Source organism: Podarcis bocagei (genome assembly GCF_964188305.1).
Source record: "Podarcis bocagei genome assembly, chromosome: 3".
In the NCBI taxonomy this organism is placed as follows: domain Eukaryota; kingdom Metazoa; phylum Chordata; class Lepidosauria; order Squamata; family Lacertidae; genus Podarcis; species Podarcis bocagei.
In genome coordinates, this window is record NC_138127.1 from 99,612,047 (window position 1) to 99,624,309 (window position 12,263).

Sequence of the window (12,263 nt, forward strand, 5' to 3'; positions counted from 1 at the left end):
GAATCCATACCTTGCTTTATCTTTCATATCGGGAGAATAGAAGAGAAGAGGAGAGGTGAAAAATGGGGGGTGCCAGGAAATGGCTGAAGGATAATCGAGGGAGCAAAAGGAGGGGAGGGCTTTAAGATTTCTGGGGTGGCTTGCTTGGGATAAAAAGACTGGGCTGAACATTCCCCGACCAACCAGCAAAATGAGCCGTTAACAGCCCACTAGCAATTACTTTGCACCCAAGTTTGTGGGTGGCACTGTGGTCTAAACCACGGAGCCTAGGGCTTGCCGATCGGAAGGTCGGCGGTTTGAATCCCCGTGACGGGGTGAGCTCCCGTTGTTTGGTCCCAGCTCCTGCCCACCTAGCAGTTCGAAAGCACGTCAAAGTGCAAGTAGATAAATAGGTACCACTCCAGTGGGAAGGTAAACGGTGTTTCCGTGCGCTGCTCTGGTTTCGCCAGAAGCGGCTTAGTCATGCTGGCCACATGATCCGGAAAGCTGTCTGCGGACAAACGCCGGCTCCCTCGGCCTATAGAGAGAGATGAGCGCGCAACCCCAGAGTCGTCTGCAACTGGACCTAATGGTCAGGGGTACCTTTACCTTTGCAAAATACAAATGGATTGATAATGGCTTCTTTTAAGAAGAGAGCAAAGGAGAATTCCCCACTCAAGGAGCTGGGAAAATTGGGGAGCTGAATGTGTGCCAATTTGAATGAATCCCCCCCACCCTTCCCACAACTTTGAACACCCTATACAGTACATTTCCGAGCACAGTTCAAAGTGTTGGTGCTAACCTTTAAAACCCTAAATGGCCTCGGTCCAGTATACCTGAAGGAGCGTCTCCACCCCCATCGTTCTTCCCAGACACTGAGGTCCAGCGCCGAGAACCTTCTGGCGATTCCCTCACTGCAAGAAGTGAGTTTACAGGGAACCAGGCAGAGGGCCTTCTCGGTAGTGGCACCCGCCCTGTGGAACATCCTCCCACCAGATGTCAAAGAGAAAAACAACTAGCAAACTTTTGGAAGACATCTGAAGGCAGCCCTCTTTAGGGAAGCTTTTAATGTTTAACAGACTACTGTATTTTAATACTTTGTTGGAAGCCTCCCAGAGTGGCTGGGGAAACCCAGCCAGATGGGCGGGGTATAAATAATAAATTCTATTCTATTCTATTCTATTCTATTCTATTCTATTCTATTCTATTCTATTCTATTCTATTCTATTCTACAGTTGCCACCAGGGCCTCACATTGGAGGCAACATTGGGGAGGTATCAAGAGCTGCAACTTCGTTGGCGCAATGGACTTCTGTGTGCAGAATGGAGCTTTCTCTGCTTAGCCCTTTGTACACCCTCAACATCAGCTCTGAATTTTCGGGGTATGTGGGGGCAGCGGTGTAGTGTGGGGGGTGCAGAGGGGGGCCGGCCGCACCGGGCGCAACATCTGGGGGTTAGGGTTAGGGTGCGCAAATCCACGGGTTAGGGTGCGCAAATCCACGGGTTAGGGGGCGCAAATTACTTGCCTTGCCCCGGGTGCTGACAACCCACGCTACGCCACTGCGTGGCGGTGGGGAGAGGAAACCGAAGTTCCACTGTGCCAGTGGAACTACATGAACAGAGCACTAAACACAACCCATTAATCTGGGCCAAAGCTCAGATCAGCAATAGAGTAGCATAAGAAGCTGTCGCACAGAATCAGACCATTGTTCCATCTACCTCAGTATGTAGACCGTGGGGACAGTCAGAATAAGCACGAGTTCAACAGGAAGGTTGAGGCAGGCAAGCTGAGCACTCAAAGCTTCAGTTGCTTTCTGGAAGCTGCTGCTGATGCAACAGACTCTACCGACGCCATCTTGGGTGGAATCTGCACACATATGAAAAACGCTGTGAAAAATGTTTTTTTTTTTTAAAAAAAGTTTTGAAAAATGCATTGGATTTGCCGTAGCTCATCTAGTCGCCATCTAGTGTCGTATTTGTATATTGCACTTTACAACAAGCTGAAAATGTTTTGTTTGCAGCTGTATAGCTGAGTCCCGTGGTCTTGATACCTGCTGGAGAACTCTACTTCTGTTTAACCCTGGGCCCTCTCATTATTGATGTTGCTGGATAATAATAATAATAATAATAATAATAATAATAATAATAATAATAATAATAATATTTTATATATATACCCCGCCCTCCCTGGCCAGAGCTGGGCTCAGGGCGGCCAACACCAATAATATTACAATACAGTGGTACCTCGGGTTACATACGCTTCAGGTTACAGACTCCGCTAACCCAGAAATAGTACCTCAGGTTAAGAACTTTGCTTCAGGATGAGAACAGAAATCATGTTTTGGCGGTGCGGCAGCAGCAGCAGCAGCAGGCCCCATTAGCTAAAGTGGTGCTTCAGGTTAAGAACAGTTTCAGGTTAAGAACGAACCTCCAGAAAGAATTAAGTACTTAACCCAGGTACCACTGTAAAACATAATAGGAGGGGGGGATATTCTTCCGAATCTAACTTTTCTCAGAAGAAAAGCAGCCTAGGGAGGGGAGCTTAACCCTTGCCTTACTTGCTGTTTTCCACTCCAAATGATGCCCATCTCTTTTTGCTTCTGTGAGATTACAGATCACAAACACACACCTTGAACCTCACAGAGAGCAGAAGCAGTTGTGTTGTGTGTGGGGGTGGGGGGGTCAGGGCAGTGAAACATTCAGTAGGAAAGGGGTTAAGCATATTTTGCTAGGTAAAGGTAAAGGGACCCCTGACCATTAGGTCCAGTCGTGACCGACTCTGGGGTTGTGGCGCTCATCTCGTTTTATTGGCTGAGGGAGTCGGCATGTGGCCAGCATGACTAAGCCGCTTCTGGTGAACCAGAGCACCGCACAGAAACACCGTTTACCTTCCCGCCAGAGTGGTACCTATTTATCTACTTGCACTTTTATGTGCTTTTGAACTGCTAGGTTGGCAGGAGCAGGGACCGAGCAATGGGAGCTCACCCCGTCACGGGGATTCGAACCGCCGACCTTTTGATCGGCAAGCCCTAGGCTCTGTGGTTTAACCCACAGCGCCACCTACGTCCCTTTTGCTACTTCTCAACTAAAAAACAATGTTCCTTTTCTTTAAAGAACGAGCGTAGCAATTTTGCTTCACCCATTTGAGTGCAACAGGTTTGGCAGTCTGCGCTACTACAAGGCGCAGGGAGAGAGATGCCATTAGCGAATGCTTGCCTGTGTTAAAACCAACCAACCAACCAGCCAAGTGATTCAGCACTAAAGAGCGGTTTTTCACGGGGAAAGCGCTGGGGAGAAAAAGTGCTGAGACACAGTGCTTTGAAGCACAGATCTGTGCCTAGAAACATGGCGTAAAAGGAAGTCCGGATGAGGTCTCAATCGGGATTATTATTTTTCTAAGACAAAAGAACTCCAAACTTCAAGGTTAAAAATTCTGACAATTATAATTATAAAAGGTAAAGGGACCCCTGACCATTAGGTCCAGTCGCGACCGGCTTTGGGGTTGCAGCACTCATCTTGCTTTATTGGCCGAGGGAGCCGGCATACAGCTTCCGGGTCATGTGGCCAGCGTGACTAAGCCGCTTCTGGCGAACCAGAGCAGCACACGGAAACGCCATTTACCTTCCCGCCAGAGCGGTACCTATTTATCTACTTGCACTTTGACATGCTTTTGAACTGCTAGGTTGGCAGGAGCAGGGACCGAAGAACGGGAGCTCACCCCGTCGCGGGGATTCGAACCGCTGACCTTCTGATCGGCAAGTCCTAGGCTCTGTGGTTTAACCCACAGCGCCACCCGTGTCCCTTATTATAATTATAGTTGGATGTATTTTTCAGTTTGGGTTTCTCTCCTTTTCTAATCAGTCCTCAGCTCAGTTTGCCCCATCTTCACAACAGTTTGTGATTTTTTTTAAGTAAGAGTTTTCATGAGAATCTGTCAGCATTTGTCAACTTGGGATCAAAGTAACCTGAGGACCACCTGATCCCTTATAATTCACCTTGACTGCTAAGATCCTATGATAGGGCACCTCTGGTGATTCTGCACACCTTCGAGATTTGGTTGGCCTTCACTAGGGACCAAGCCTTTCATGTTCCAGGCCCTGCCCTGTGGAACTCTCTGCTTCTAGACCAGTGTTTCTCAACCTTGGGTCTCCAGCTGCTGTTGGACTACAACTCCCATCATCCCTAGTCAGCAGGACCAGTTGTCAGGGATGATGGGAGTTGTAGTTCAACAACAGCTGGGGACCCAAGGTTGAGAAACACTGCTAGATGTTTGGCAGTGGCTATGAGCCTAGGACTTGCCGATCAGAAGGTCGGCGGTTCGAATCTCCGCTACGGGGTGAGCTCCCGTTGCTCGGTCCCAGCTCCTGCCAACCTAGCAGTTTGAAAGCATGTCAAAGTGCAAGTAGATAAATAGGTACCGCTCCGGTGGGAAGGTAAACGGTATTTCCATGCGCTGCTCTGGTTCGACAGAAGCAGCTTAGTCTGCTGGCCACATGACCCAGAAGCTGTACGCCGGCTTCCTCGGCCAATAAAGCGAGATGAATGCCGCAACCTGAGGTAATATTTCCCAGTTAGCGGAGTCTGTAACCTGAAGTGTAACCTGTACCAGTATTTGTGTTCACTTAGGTAAACCTACATGGGACGTCGGTGGCACTGTGGGTTAAACCACAGAGCCTAGGACTTGCTGATCAGAAGGTCAGCAGTTCGAATCCCCACGACGGGGTGAGCTCCCGTTGCTCGGTCCCTGCTCCTGCCAACCTAGCAGTTTGAAAGCATGTCCAAGTGCAAGTAGATAAATAGGTACCGCTCCGGCGGGAAGGTAAACGGCGTTTCCGTGTGCTGCTCTGGTTTGCCAGAAGTGGCTTAGTCATGCTGGCCACATGACCCGGAAGCTGTACGCCGGCTCCCTTGGCCAATAAAGCGAGATGTGCGCTGCAACCCCAGAGTCGGCCATGACTGGACCTAACGGTCAAGGGTACCTTTACCTTTACCTAGGTAAACCTACACCTGAGATGTTGCAGTTTAAAAAGAAAATAAAGGGTGAGGGGAGAGCAGTGGTCTTCACCCTTGCTTCACGAGAAATTGCCTGCTAAGAAAAACAACACAAGAATGGTGAGAGTGTTGGCCTAGCGGCTGGGAGGCCCGAATTCAAATCCTCCCTCAGCGATGAAGCTCATTGAATTGCTGTGGACCAGTGTCTCTCTCTTATTTTTGCTGACTAAGCTACATCACAGGGTTGTTGTGTGGATAAAAGCAGGAGGAAGGGGGAATAATACACGCCACTTCAGCTCCTAAAAGGAATGGCAAGATATCAGTGTACAGTGGTACCTTGGTTCTCAAACGCCTTGGTACCCAAACGCCGAAAACCCGGAAGAGAGTGTTTCAGTTTTCGAATGTTTTTTGGAAGCTGAACGTCTGATGCGGCTGTCATCTATTGTTTCCAGGGCGCCTGCCGCAATCAGAAGCTGCGCCTTGGTTTTCAAACATTTCAGAAGTCAAACAGACTTCCAGAACGGATTAAGTTTGGCATTTTTGTTTTTGCTATTTATTTTGCATTTTTGTTTTTGAAGCTTTTTCAGTTAATTTGTTTTTGTGACTGTGTGGAACCAAGTTCAGCTACTGATTGAAATGGCTAAAAGCCCCTGCTCCCCATCCAAACAATGACTATCATCAGTGCGGGTAAGAAAAGAAACTAATTTTAGTTTTAATCATCTACAATACTGTCTTATTTATTTTCTAGAGCGGTACATTGTTTATTGCTTTCATTTTATGGATCAATGGTCTCGTCTGATAGTAAAATTCATGTTAAATTGCTGTTTTAGGGGTTGCTTTTAAAAGTCTGGAATCAGTTAATCCATTTTGCATTACTTTCTATGGGAAAGCGCGCCTTGGTTTTGGAACGCTTTGGTTTTGGAACGGACCAAGGTACCACTGTACTAAATAAACACACACACACACACACACACACACACACACACACACACACACACACGCGTGCACACACACACACACACACACACACACAAGGACACATACAGGTCAAAATAGTCTCCTCTCTGATACAGGCTGAATTGAGACACCAAAAAAATGCATTTCAGGAAAACGCGTTGCAAACTTTATTATGGGAAATCATGTTGGCAAGAGACGGGACTCCACAGCGCCATCTGGTGTCACTTTTATAAAATGCTTTTTCTTTACTAATGTAGCTGAGTCTCCAGTTAAAGCACATGTACTTTGTACGCCATGATTTTTTAAGGTCTTAATTGGGACCAGCAAGGCTTGCTTGGTTTCCCATCCATTAGATGAAACTTAAATGAAACTCCGTTTCACAGGGAAAGAGAAAAACAAGAGTGAGATCACTAAAGCTGGCCATAAACCACCACGAAAGTACTAATAACAACAACAGGCTTTGATTATATTTGCTGGCACTGAGAAATACTCTTAACAATTATGATATCAAAAAAATGCTATGGGTCTCTCTCTCCCCCTTCTTTCTCATTCTCAACATGCCTTTTATTTTACTCCCAGGGTAAGCACGCTGTATTCTCTCTCTCTGTGTAAAATTCATTCGTTCCAGAAACAGAGAAGAAACATTCTAAGAAATGCGACGAAAACAGTCAGTGTTTGACATTACTTGAAGACAAAGCCGTCCCTACCATTGGGCAGGGTGAGGCAGTGGCCACACAGCTTGCCCCTCACCTCATGGGGTAGCCTAATGCTCCTCAGGCGCTGTGGATGATGCCATCCCATCACCAGTGTTGAAGTAAGATTCAACAGCCAGTACATTCAGGTTCTGTACATGGAATGGAATGAAGGCGCCATCTTTGCGTCAGGCGGCAAAATATCTTTGAGCTGCCTTGACCCAGAGGTTGGTGCTTTTGGCTGGCCCTCCTCCAACACTCCCACCTAGTAGCAGATCATGGGGTGTCTGCAAAAGAAGGAAAGGGGCAGATCTCTGAACTGTGAGGAGAACCACCTGAACAAGCTAGCTCATTTTTTTGTGGTCAACATTCACATCTATACAGCTTTTTTGGCCCGTCCCCCCGCTTGGAATGTTTTATCTGATGCTTCAATGTAGGCTGTAAACCACTTTGAGATTTTTTCCCCCCTTAAAGATATAAAGCAGTGGAAGAATCAAGTGAATGATAACAACAACAATAAGATAAAAAATGATACGTTTTCTTTCAAATAGGAATAATATTATTCATGATGTTAAAGGTAAAGGGACCCCTGATCATTAGGTCCAGTCGTGGCCGACTCTGGGGTTGCGGCGCTCATCTCGCATTATTGGCCGAGGGAGCCAGCATACAGCTCCCGGGTTATGTGGCCAGCATGACTAAGCGGCTTCTAGCTAATCAGAGCAGTGCACGGAAACACCGTTTACCTTCCTGCCAGAGTGGTACCTATTTATCTGCTTGCACTTTGACGTGGTTTTGAACTGCTAGGTTGGCAGGAGCAGGAACCGAGCAACGGGAGCTCACCCCGTCGCGGGGATTCGAACCGCTGACCTTCTGATTGGCAAGTCCAAGGCTCTGTGGTTTAACCCACAGCGCCACCTGCGTCCCCATTCATGATATTACAACAGCCATAATAGGAAAACAGCAAACTCCACAAAATGGGGACACTGAAACAAGAATCTGACAGCACAATCCTTAACATGTCAACTCACAGCTAAACCCCCTGTAGCTCAGTGGCAGAGCAAAGTGTTGGTGCTGACCTTTAAAGCCCTAAACGGTCTTGGTCCAGTATACCTGAAGGAGCGTCTCCACCCCCATCATCCAGCCCGGACACTGAGGTCCAGTGCCGAGGGCCTTCTGGCGGTTTCCTCCCTGCGAGAAGTGAGGTTACAGAGAACCAGGTAGAGGGCCTTTTCAGTAGCGGCACCCACCCTGTGGAATGCCGTCCCATCAGATGTCAAGGAAATAAACAACTATCTGACTTTTAGAAGACATCTGAAGGTAGCCCTGTTTAGGAAAACATTTAATTTTTTTGATGAATTATTGTATTTTAATATTTTGCTGGAAGCTGGGTGGGGTATAAATAAATAAATAATAATAATAATAATAATAATTATTATTATTATTATTATTAGCCTAAATTATCCATTAAAAAATAATAATGCAGAAAATAACAGTCTTACCAACGCATGAAACACATATATTGGTCAGACCTCACCTGGAGTACTGTGTCCAGTTCTGGGCAACACAATTCAAGAAGGACACTGACAAACTGGAACGTGTCCAGAGGAGGGCAACCAAAATGGTCAAAGGCCTGGAAACGATAATAATAATAATAATAATAATTTTTTATTTATACCCCGCCCTCCCCAGCCAAGGCCGGGCTCAGAGCGGCTTACAAGCAATAATAAAAACAAGATGAGTGATTACAACTTAAAAACAAAAATAAAATACAACATTAAAATAATGGAACATTAAAATATTAAAATGGAGCCTCATTGCAGGAGAAGGAAAAGAAAAAAGAAAAAGGGGGCGGAGGGAATCAAATTGGCTCCAATCCAAAGGCCAGGCGGAACAACTCTGTCTTACAGGCCCTGCGGAAAGAGATCAGATCCTGCAGGGCCCTGGTCTCATGAGACAGAGCGTTCCACCAAGTTGGGGCCAGTGCTGAAAAGGCCCTGGCTCTGGTTGAAGCCAATCTAACTTCCTTAGGGCCTGGGACCACTAGGGTGTTGTTATTTATGGACCTTGAGGCTCTCCGTGGGGCATACCAGGCGAGGCGGTCCCGTAGGTACGAGGGTCCTAGGCCGTGAAGGGCTTTAAAGGTCAAAAGCAGCACCTTAAATCTGACCCTGTACTCCACCGGGAGCCAGTGCAGCTTGAAAAGCACTGGATGAATATGCTCCCATGGCAGAGACCCTGTGAGGAGCCTCGCTGCAGCATTCTGTACCCGCTGGAGTTTCTGGGACAGCTTCAAGGGCAGCCCCGCGTAGAGCGAGTTACAGTAGTCAAGCCTGGAGATGACTGTCGCATGGATCACTGTGGCCAGGTCGGGGCGGGAAAGGTAAGATGCCTTATGAGGAACGGCTAAGGGAGCTGGGCATGTTTAGCCTGGAGAAGAGGAGGTTAAGGGGTGATATGATAGCCATGTTCAAATATATAAAAGGATGTCACATAGAGGAGGGAGAAAGGTTGTTTTCTGCTGCTCCAGAGAAGCGGACATGGAGCAATGGATCCAAACTACAAGAAAGAAGATTCCACCTAAACATTAGGAAGAACTTCCTGACAGTAAGAGCTGTTCGACAGTGGAATTTGCTGCCAAGGAGTGTGGTGGAGTCTCCTACTTTGGAGGTCTTTAAGCAGAGGCTTGACAACCATATGTCAGGAGTGCTCTGGTGGTGTTTCCTGCTTGGCAGGGGGTTGGACTCGATGGCCCTTGTGGTCTCTTCCAACTCTATGATTCTATGATTCTATATGTGGAAACATGAAATGAGCTATATAAAGCTTCAGTGCTGTACAGTGTACCTCGGGTTACAGACGCTTCAGGTTACAGACCTTTCGGGTTACAGACTCCGCTTACCCAGAAATAGTACCTCGAGTAAAGAACTTTACCTCAGGATGAGAACAGAAATCACACAGTGGCAGCGCAGCGGCAGCGGGAGGCTCCATTAGCTAAAGTGGTGCTTCAGGTTAAGAACAGTTTCAGGTTAAGAACGGACCTCCGGAACAAATTAAGTTCGTAACCAGAGGTACCACTGTACTAGTGAAGACCAGCAGTGAAATGTTATGGTGTATCTAACAGGTTGGAGCAGGAGCCTTTGTGCTTTGAGGTGGGTGGAGTTTCAAGAAGGGAAACAAGGAAAAGTTTCTCTCCTCTCCCCGCTCTGCTTCCAGCCCCAAACCTAAGCATTTTATTCTGATATAGTGGGTTGGTGGTTCCTTTCTCTCTCACTTTACTTTCTCCCACCTTTTTGAGTGACACCTCAGCAGTCCACATGCCTGGGAAAGCTGACAGGTCCTTGTCAGAACGTTTTGGGACAGTGGTGGGGTTTAAAATACATTTCTTTTTGATTTACTAGCACATATTTTGCATTCCTAGGGATTTCCCCCCCAAAGTATGCAGAAGTCACTACCTTACTTTTGAATAGCTGCTAGGCCACCTGATTTTTGCTGTTGGAGACCTGCAACAAGATGTTGCAGCGTGGAGGACTCCCCTTCCACCTTCCATTCATTGAAATGAATGAATCTAAATTAGTCGTGCCCATTCGCTTCAATGGGTCTACTCCGGGTAGGACTACTGTTGAATGCAATTGGCTGAGATAGGTGTGGATCTAGACAGACAGACTTATAGATACACAATATATATTTGTGATTGCTTGATAGAAATCCATATGTCCATCTGTTCTTCCATAGTGGAATGCAAACTGTATAGCTGATGCATTTAATAATGAAGAAGTAGAGGGAAAAAAGCAGAATAACAACACAACATAATGTTACCGTGCTGCTGTTTGGCCTGTTCAGCAGAAAACCAAATAATAATAATAATAATAATAATAATAATAATAATAATAATAATAAATGTGACCTCATCTTTACATCACACGTGGGCAAATTAATCAGAAAGTTTACTTGTGAGCTTCCATACCTAAATGGCTGAACAGTGCCCTGCTGTCAATAAAAGTTACATATTATTATAGAATTGTATAGCTGAAATTCACTGTTTTGACCTATTTTGACAGACTCACAAATGACTTGGACAGGACTATTGAGACAGGGTCGCTCCCATTGTTCTGTGGGAATTTTCACAGCAACCTCACAGTAATATCGTGGCCGGCAAATGACTGGGAAGACTTGTTTTTGAATATTGTACAGAGGTTGAGAGGAGAAAGGGGAAAGAGCGCAGTAGTAAGTTGTTTGTAAATGTCTAAATCACACTTCTGACCTTACTTTGCGACAAACTCTATGGCTGTAAACATGACCCGAGTATTCCATTCTCAGCAATATATGTGTGTGTGTATGTGTGTGTGTAATATATATGTGTATTATAGACAGAAGGCACTGAAAACAAAACAAAACAGTTTGGCATTGATCAGGCTCTTTTGCCACACGCAGCACAGTTATAACAATCTTTTACGAAGCAAGTCACAGATCCAAACCTACGGTGCCGATCCTAGCCCACAGACCTACTCGCAAGCAAGTTCTGCTGCCACCAACGAGACTTACTCCTGAGTAAATGCATGCACTCAGGTGGCACCAGAGAGACACAGCTGAAAGAGAGCTTCACTTTGCCAAGCCTTCATCCTAGCCGCATCTTCCAGAGACCCTTCCTCCCTGGTTTGTTTGTTTTCAGGAACTGACAATAGCGCTGCCTTGCTCAAAGTTACCATAGCAGTCATTAAATAATACATTGCTGCCTCTCCTGGTGATCTAATTTATTTATTTTTTAAGCAGCCCAGCAGAAACTCATCTTAGCATGCAGGAGTTTCCATTGATATGTCTCCACGGTTTTTTGGTGGTTAATTTTTTGGGCGTCTTGTAATATTGAAATGACCCAATAATAAGAATGATAACAACAACTATTACTACAACAACAATAAACCGGGTCTCTTTAATCTTAGCCACGCGAAGCCCATCCGATATGGCAAACGTTAAGAGCGGACGTACCTGGGAGAAGACTGAGCGGACTCTGGAGAGTCCATCGTTCTCTTTTTCTTTCGAAGTGTACCTGAGACATAGCGTCATCCTTGAGCCCCGGCAATAAAAGCTGGTACATGCCACACGTTGCTGGTCTTTTGCTTATGTCCCGCAGTGCTTTGAGAAAAGGGGTTATTGCTGCAGAAAAGAGAGAGCAAAAGCAAGAGAGAGAGAGAGAGAGCGCTGGCCATACAGTAGGAATAATCACTGCAGTCCGGCTCACCCCCACCTCCCTCTCTCCCTCTCCCTCTCTGTACAAGGCCCCAGATGATTCTGACTGCATCCTTCCATCCATAAATCATTCCCCTTATTCTATTGGTTACATGCTACATGGCAAGTATTGATTTTTCCCGTTCCCTCATCACTGCAGGACCTATGGTTTTTCTGAGCTGGTATACACAAAGATACACACATACACTATACGTTTGGGCTCACACACACAGATGCACGCCAGCGTACGTACATAACGCAAGATGCCTTTCTGTTAATTCTACACCATCACCACCCTGGGCAAACAAACTCCCAACTCTGAAAAAAAATGTACAATTTGCACCACACACGATTTTGAGAATGAAAGGAAACGATCAGCTTCAGGTATGAGCACAGCGGGATCAATCAGTCGTCCACCCCCCCC

General features: G+C 46.3%; 1 long non-coding RNA gene across 1 annotated transcript in view; it reads right to left on the minus strand.

Annotated features, from left to right (window-relative positions):
- The window catches only part of LOC308584271, a 78,229-nt gene extending 66,422 nt beyond the window's left edge, over positions 1-11,807 (minus strand). The window contains exon 1 of the long non-coding RNA XR_014006726.1: positions 11,600-11,807. This is a non-coding gene — a long non-coding RNA (uncharacterized lncRNA). The remainder of the gene's footprint in view (positions 1-11,599) is intronic.
- Positions 11,808-12,263: the final 456 nt, after the last annotated feature.